Here is an 8905-nt window from a genome sequence, read left to right as displayed (position 1 = left end):
GACATGGAGTGCTTAATTCACGGCTTTCACTGTAACAACCAATGTGAATGCTGAGATAAACCATTTCACAGAGTGTCTAATAACAGTAACTTGAAATGCAAAGTTACCTTTTCAAAATATACTCTATAGAAGTATGTAAGTATGTATTTTAGAAGTAAAGCTTCAAACTATGGTTATGCTCTACACATCACTTTCTCTTTCTCTGTAGTTTTTGGAAGGAATTCTTCCTTGGTGACAATCTATATGCTGTACCACATGTCTTAAGGGTACGGTGACCCTCAGCCATGTGAAGCATGAATACCATAGTACGGTTGATAACGTGTTTAACAGCCATACAATAATATGCACTTTTTTGGACTGTTAAATTCAGTAGCTTAAGTGGACTCTTTCCACTTGAAGCTGGCGTGCTTTTGCCATTTCAAATCAATGCTTCCCAGCCTTTGTGAAGTGAGACGTATAGCCTATGCAGCAAAGCCTTTCTGATATTCAAATTATGGTATGTCACAGCATGTGATAAATGTCGACTAAGAGCAATAGACTACATTATTGTATGAAGTAGGTTTGTTCAGGAAGGCCCAGGGGATCACACAGTTATTCCTCTTTTGCTCTCTCTCTCTCTCTCTGACACTTATCATAACTTCAGTCCAGTAAGGCAGCAGTGTAACAGCAATTAAAGTTTGTTTACAGAGTGTGTAAACTAAAGAAGATGAAATGTCTGAGTGAAAGGACGGCTAGAAATTATTTTCCTTGGCAGTTCCACAACGTGCTTCACATGCAACTATAGAGAACACAAAAGCGTGGCGCTGATGGAGATATTCATTACTATTCATTCGGATGGCGACTGTCACAGACTTCTTATAGTCCGTAAAGATGACAAGCACCGGGAACATTAGTTCTGTGCCACAAGTCCCATACATCAGCTGCCTTGTGGCGAGTAAGGGAGGGGGATCAACGTACTCTAAACGAGTAGACATAATCCCACTGAATGTGAAGTTAAGCCATTTCATAATTAGCAGATTTTCTAATGTATGCCAGGCTTTAATGACCTTTGCAAATGGGAATGGTTGTTTGAATTTGCACCCTTCACATCATTTTATCCATGCCACATCTGCCTGATGGAATGGAGTGCACCAGTATTTGATGATATGCAGAGGCTTAATGAACGGGTGCATGTGCTTCCGAATGGAAAGCGATGGGCTCAAGCCAATGAGATCGGGGAGAGCGTTTCCACACCTTGCATACAGCATCATCATGGCCGTAAGTGGTGTTCCTCTGACCCATTAACAATGCATTTCAAGCCTTTTCCGTCAATTAGACATACTCCTCACTCCGATTTCTCTCATCAAATGACCATTACCCTACTGTGCCATATAATTCATATATATATACACACACACACACACACAGGGTCACTCCAACATCGTTGCCGTAGTAACATTATACAAAATAGCGTCATAGATAAAAACTGTAGCTCATAGTAAAAGGTATTGCGTTTAACAGCTGGCCTGTCACATCAACGTTGTTTTAGTGACGCGTTGCTGTCTAAAATCCTCCGCCCGCCTAGTACCGGCAGAGTAGTTCTGGAGAAGCGGATTCTGTGTCCCTGGTTTGGACTTGATCACCTGGGTCACCCGAGTGAGGGATATGATGTTGGAAGGCCCTGAAACCCCGATGACCTTGGGATACATCACTGAGGATACGTCCCAGTAGCATCCTAGCAATGTTTTTTAGTTCTGTACATTTTGTGTCCGTTGTCTCCCTCTCCCGACATGAGAGGTAATGAGAAACAATGCTTCAAATAATTGTCTCCACACACTCTCCTTTGGATGCCACATTTTCAGATCGGCCAGTTATAGCACCACCAGGAGGTTGATTTTTGCAAAACACTGCTCTCCTACAGATTTTGTCCAAATATCATTAAAATTAGTACACGTTGACACTACACAGTATCGCTGTAGTCATGTGATCAAGTTGGATCTGTCAGATTTTTCACATTCCATTTGGAATGTGAAATTGGAGTAGTCCATTTGGAACAAAATGCGTCAAATAATCAACGCAATGTGCGATACGGCGATTGCGGTGAAACTTTGCACGCACATTTCCACTAGGCCAAGGAAGAAATGCCACCCTACATTTTTCAAATCGTTCACACACACCTATTTTAGCAACACCAGGGAGCCGGTATTTGCAAAAACATTTTTGTTCCGGGTCCCGGGTTCGCCTCCCAGCCGAGGCTACACTATTACTGCAACAATCAACATGAATGTCTCCCTCAACTTCTACAGAGTTCACTCACATAATGTAAGAATGAATTCTGAACTTTGCTGACCCACAATAACCTACCTATCCTGGTGGAGACCTGTGCTTTGAGGAGCACCTTTTTTTGTTGTATTTACTTTGTCAACCAGAAGGTGTCCTTATTACAATCAGAACTATAAGATTGTGTGTGAATTGAGTGATATTAAAGACTCATAGAAATAAGGTACCTGCGTCAGTAATTCTTTATACTGAAACCAAACTGTATTGCAGGCCAAAAGGAAAACAAAACAGTTGCTTTTGAAATTTAATTCCTAAATTATTTATCTGACTTAAACTTGATCAAACAAAAGTCAATTGAACAATCAACATATTATATATACTATATATATTTCAAAATACAAATGAAAATGTTCAAACTCGGATTTTGTCCAGAATGCAAAGTTTAAATGTCTCCAATGAGTATAGTATTTCCAAAATTAAATATCCCCAAAATTAGAAAATAAAAGGTTAGGCAATGCACTTCCTGGAACTATGTTCCTGGTACCTCACTTCCTGGAACTATTGCTAACGTGCTCCCCCCACAGCTCCTCTATGAGCAAACCTTGTCAACAGAAAATGAATGACCATATTCACTACACAAAACCAAACATTTTTAACATACACTTTCACCGTACATTTTCTTTCAGTACTTACTCATACCAGGACAGGAAATACATTTCTTCACACATTTATGTGGCAGTGTCACATCCTACCCGACACCATGGGGTTGAAATGTCTCAATGGATAGGGAGACAACCTCCAACCTTGCTTAAAATAAACTTGTATTCACTAAAATAATGCCTGCAGATTTAAGAATAGGCCTATATATTTACCACCAGGAAAAGTCACATCCCTGGACGTTTTCTATAGGTTCTACAACATAATGTACTGTAGGGTGGCTGTGGTTGAATAAAACCAAAAGTTACACTGATTGTAACATGGACGGTTTAATGTTCCAAAGTCAAGCTGCCTGAGGATTCCATCATCAGATGCCTGGTAAGAAGCCACATGGCTGGCTCAACCAAAGCCACAGACTTTCAATTCAACATGGCTTTAACGCTATCAACCTCTACTCTCTCTGGGATTTCGTGTGTGTTAAAACCATAGACTGTAAAAAATATGGACAAAGCGTTCCCCGGGTCTAACATGAACGTAAAATGAAGCCTGTCAGTCCTTGAATTGTAAATCGCCATCTTTCTAGATCCGTTTGGGCCCAGCTGGCCCATTGGCTGGCCCAGACAACGAGGTGGGACTTCCCCCCTTCTTCTTAGTTGGTTTTTATTTTGACTCGAGTGGGTGGGGAATCCCGATCATAGACTTTAACGGTAGCCACGCCCCTCAGAACATACACGACTTTATGGTCATTTTTTTAATAAATGGGACCATAATTTGGGGCTATGGGGCTATGGGTTTTTTTGGGCCCAATGACAGCGCCACAACAGGCCATTATATGAACTTTCAGGAAATCCCGATTTCCTCAGTGGCTTCACAAAATATCTGTCTGACTGCCCCCCTGGTTAAAACATAACTACAGCATCAACACCATGCACCACATAAATGTCTCAATATATTAACTAGACAATAAACAACCTATTCACTTCCTGGGATTTGCATGAGAAATGTAAGCATTAGGGTAACAGAACAGAGACTATCTTCTGTATTTTGAGGAGAAGGATGACTTAAAAAACATTATCCTTTGAGAGAGAGAGAGAGAGAGAGAGAGGGGGGATAGGCGAGAGGAGCATAGCCTAACACAGAGACGAGCCTCTTGGTCTTATATATCCACACTCACAATGCCATAGATTAGCAACAGCCTGACCACAGAGGAGCTGAAATAAGCTAATTGCTTAATTAGCTGACCTAATTCGATAAGCTTCTTTTAGCATATTAACAAGAGCTATGTAACAAAATAGCCGTGATTCATAGAGACTATGTTTATTTATGGAATTACAACACTGAGGATCAAACAAAAAACAAAGAAAAAAAACCCCATATGGTCAACTTTGCCATTTTCATGCATCCTTTCCTTTTCGAAATTGTAGCCTAGCTGTTGTTTTATTTAACTTTGTGCCCCCTCAATTTAGCATTAACTTAAAACTTTATTTACTGTTTGACAGGCAGATTATCCAAGTGCTTATGTGTCACAGACATTGCTTTTAACAGCTTCCATTTTCCGTCCGTTTTGTTCCTTTTAAAACAATTACGCTGCTTCAGGGAATGATTTGACCGGCGCACACTCAATAAATCTGGACATTTTGAGCAACAAGGGACAAACGAGTAGGGAAAGAAATGTTATTAGATTGGATGATGATTGAAATGGATTAATTTACATTTTCTGCATGCATACTTTACATACATGATCTTTGCTCAGCACAGGGAGTTCTGGGCAAAAGAGCACTATTTGTATGAGATGAACTCATCTATATGCTAATTCATTGGCATGTAGACCTGCTTCATTTCTTCTATTCAGGAATGTTTACCTATTAGCTCTTATAGATGCAAAGGGAATTGGAATATTAAAATCAAAAGCTGGAGGAATACAAAGCATTAGCAGTACATCACCTGTTATTATATATTAGGGCACTAGTCCTGCCCTTTTGTTTAAGCTCTAACACCCAAAGCCAAGTTCCAAGAAACGTTTTACAAATAAAATAAGCCACTTAAGTGAGACTTGTTGCCCTTGACAAAGACATAATGGGTTTTTTATAAGTTCAAAAGTTAAGATTCCTCGCTGAATTTACAGATTTAAGTCAGAGGTTTGTGAAACTTAAGACAGAAAACAAGTTTGTCCTATTTGTACTGTATGCCTTCATATTTAAGCCTCTAAAGTACAATGATTCTATTGTGCCATTCTGTGCAATGTGACAAACTGTGACTGGTAGTACTGCGAAGTAGAAGCGAGCAAAAGGTTGCCATGGAAGCATTAAAATATCCTTATAAGGATATGTTTGACAGATCGCATTACAAGTGAAACCTAAATGCTAATGTAATTTCACATGAACCGGGCTTAAAGAGATGCAATCGACCATTTCTGATTCACGCGACTGTTGTGTTTAAGAGGATGACAAACCCCCTTTCTTATTGTCTATGTAATTCACCAAAATTGCCACTCAGAGCAGGGACGTTTCATCTCCCAGCTGCCTCTGGTCTCGGCTACTCATCCCACTTTTACTTCCTCCAAAAGTGCCACCACTTCATTAACCTTGCCAGGAACCAGATAAGAGAGGCAGTGCATCAAAGCTGCCTGCCCACAGAGAGAACAGAGACCACAGCAGCCATCAGAAACACTGGCAGATACTCGGTCCACATCCCAGGCAACACTCAAGGCTCGTTTAATACTTATAATTGTTATGTGACAATGTCTCTTTCCAAAAAGAAAACTGATTTCAAAGTAAAGTATAAAGTATGAGTTGGACTTCATAGAGGACCTTTTGTGTCCCAATAACTGTCATTCACAGATGGATGTGTGTAACAATAGCAACATCCGTTATGTTTTCAATGCATTTCAGAGTCGGTTGAAAATATCTTTACAGAAGTTTACTTACTACCTGGGTAGCCTACTACAAGCACCAATTCTTCAGACATTGCACAACTATGATGAAGTACAGAATTGATTCTATTCTCTTTCGATTCTATTCTATTCGGTTGTAGTGTCTGGTGGGGAGTTCAGGTACAAAACTGTGTCATCATCACAGTGCCCTCTGACTCTTTAATACCCTGAGAATGTAAATATTAAACAGTCTCAAAGTACGCCTCAGCTTCGATGAGTAACAACTCCCGACTTCCTCAAAGCGTGAAAGTACTGTACACGTTAAGAAATGTAATAACCGAGTCACAATATTGTTTTACTTGCACCACATACAAATCTCTCTGGTGCATTTAATCCCTCTACCCACAGTTTCTCAGAAAGGAAGGATATAAATTATTTTCCTTTGGTGGAAACTGCAAATCCCTGTCTGGATTCTGGTAAAAGGCTTAAAATGTCACTAAATGCCAAGGCTGAGACTCCTGCTAACGCATAGGTCTTTAAGACAAGATGTTAAAGCATTGAAAGTTACCTGAAATTGATGAGGTTAATATTCTTATCACAAACTGAGGCGTCTGCATAAGTGGATATTGAAAATAGCCAGGTAACCTTTCATATTAGAGGCTATCACAGGGATTAACGGCATAAACATCAATTACACATTTAATTGTTTATTGTCATTTAATGCACACTACACGCCATACTTGCACATTTAAATGGATTGGAATACGGAAGTATCACAATAAAGTATCAAGTAAGCATATAAATAGCAGTTAAGAGCTTAAATATATTACTGAAAATAAATCCTTAGCATAAGGCAAACTGCTGGGTTTTGAATAAAGTCCACGGTAAATGAGTACCTTATTATGAATATTATCCATCCCTATCCCTTCACTGGCATATGCCTTTCCAAATAACGTTTGGAAAGGCTGCACTGAGTGTACAAAGGGAACCTTATTGATGTGTAATTGAGAGTGTATGAATGGAACCAATTGGACCCGTAGCATTTGTACACTCCACCATCCTCTCTGCCCAGTGTGAATCAGAGGTAAAATACAGTGCATTAAGTCAACCTCTAAGGCAGCACACAGTGAGGGTAGAGTGAGACATTCTGCTATCTATTAAGACTTGCGTTATGTATATATATTGTGTGCTTAAGGAATTTTACGGATCCACAAAAACCAGAAGGAATGGATAAGAGCGAGTCCCTAAGACCGTGTGGTAAGCAACTGCAGCCGAGAATCAAGTCAAGTTAAAAGTTGCTATGCGGTTTGAGGAGAAAGTCTGGCAGAATCCTGCATGGCCGCTGATAACATGGTTGGATTAGGGATGTTTAAGGGAAGTGAAAATTATTCATTTCAGATGGATGAAAGCTGCACTTGTCAAGTCTACCAGTCATGGACTTTCTACATTTCATTTCCACTAGCCAGCATGCATAATTTCCTCTCAATGCAAATTTCTACACACCGGAATCGTGAGCACATTTACCCCGCTCCCTTAACACACGTTCTGTGACACAGAAAATGGATCATGGCCATTGAACAGGGAACAAAACAATGCAATTTTTTGCCTGCAGAGGTGTGAGAATCTAATTTCATACGGGAAGATAAAGTCACAGCACTTTGAAAACCATAATAACTTTCAATTGCAGGCATGCTCAAATCAAAGCTCAAGAAGAGGGAAGTGACACGTTCCGTCTGTGATCTACTCATCCAAATGACATCTATAGAAATCATTTAAGCACATGCCCAATTAGCCTATCTGCCCGTCTCCATATCAGTCCAATATTAAGACTGTAATTACTGGATTTAAGTCCTAAAAGTTCCTTCTTACCCTCAATGTTGGCCTAAGAGCCTAGTAGCTGAGTGTATATATCGGTCTCTCTGTACAAATATTATGATCTCTCTGATGAGAATTAAGTCTCCAGCCTGGATGGGCAATAAATTAGAGGCCCGCTTCTCGTTTACTCATCAGAGCTAATGAGCCTGATAAAATTACCTCGAGGATCATAATTACAGGCTAGTGGCACAGACTCTGGCATCCTGAATAAGAAAAAAACCTATCCCCACGCCCCCCTCCACACACAGCTGAGTTTCAACATATTAATATAACACCTAACCTCAATGATCACTGTGTGTTCTTAATACTGTGTTAATAGACAGACAAAAAAAACCAATAAAACACTGACAATCCCTTTAAAAACATGTCTTGCTTCATTTCAGATAGGTGAACCTATGGGGCAGGGACAACCCTAACCCCCAAACAATCCCTTTTATACATTATCCATAACATAACATAGGATATCCACTGTTGGGACAAAGATTCCATTGTCAATTAAAAGGAATTCCGTGCTGTGACGATACCGTTGAACGATGTTACTGGTAGCACCTTTATGTCAGAGTGGTTCCAACAGATTTTTACCACCCTTTCATAAAGATTAAGCACTTCATGGGTAATGGCATATTTTAATGAACGACGGCAGCCTGGACACAAGAGCTCACCTCAGAGGATTCCATTTCATCACACATTCACAGGATGAATTGTTTTACTTATGAATATTAATGTCCCTCTAATTTGAGGCTGTTGTTAATGCTTGTCGCTAGGAGCTTGGGCAAATCAGGTCCCATTCCTGTTAAAACCATGTATTAGACACCCCCCTGACACTAAGCCCTCGCCTTTGATTCTTAATTGCAGAAGTGCAAGCATTTGCAGTAGATGGGGTGCAAAGCTTTAATTAACTCTAATATCACACATATTCAGTCTCGACTGTCACCCACATCATGCATGGCATTCTGTACCAATAACATCCCCAACTCTGCTCAGCTAGAAAGATTGTGTTCCATGTTGGTGATCACAATTTCATGCATTTCAAATGGGGGATATGTAGTTCCTACTGTAAGTAGCTGCGAAAATTGACGTGAGCAAATTATCTTGATGCCTTGCTTAAAAACCCACATTAAAAGCATGCATTGATTTAACTCTGTGAATGACACTGTGCAGCTTTGATGCCAAGGTCCCAGCCTTGTGTGCGCTTTCCTCAAAGTAGAAACTGACGCCATAAGGCCAATAAACTTTAAGTCT

This window comes from Protomyctophum parallelum, assembly GCF_964188405.1.
Source record: "Protomyctophum parallelum genome assembly, chromosome: 13".
Classification (NCBI taxonomy): Eukaryota; Metazoa; Chordata; class Actinopteri; order Myctophiformes; family Myctophidae; genus Protomyctophum; species Protomyctophum parallelum.
Note: the sequence above shows the minus strand (reverse complement) of the source record.